Here is a 469-nt window from a genome sequence, read left to right as displayed (position 1 = left end):
AGCTGTTTCCAAGAGAGGGAAAATGAAAAGGGAGGCTTTCTTCAAACACATTTCCCCATCAACACTTAAACTCCAAAAAGCTGTTTCTAAGAGAGGGCAAAAAAAGAGATAGACTTACTTCAAACACAATCCCTCCATCAACACTTAAACTACAAAAAGCCGTTTCCAAGAGAGGGAAAAAAAGAGATAGACTTACTTCAAACACAATCCCTCCATCAACACTTAAACTACAAAAAGCCGTTTCCAAGAGAGGGCAAAGGAAAGAGAGACTTACTTCAAACATAATCCCCTCATCAACACTTAAACTGCAAAAAGCCGTTTCGAAGAGATGGCAAAAAGATATAGACTTTCTTCAAACGCAATTCCCCCATCAACACTCAAACTATAAAAGCTGTTTCCAAGAGAGGGAAAATGAAAAGGGAGGCTTTCTTCAAACACATTTCCCCATCAACACTTAAACTGCAAAAGC

The sequence above is a fragment of the Babylonia areolata genome, chromosome 20 (genome assembly GCF_041734735.1).
Source record: "Babylonia areolata isolate BAREFJ2019XMU chromosome 20, ASM4173473v1, whole genome shotgun sequence".
NCBI lineage: Eukaryota > Metazoa > Mollusca > Gastropoda > Neogastropoda > Buccinidae > Babylonia > Babylonia areolata.
Note: the sequence above shows the minus strand (reverse complement) of the source record.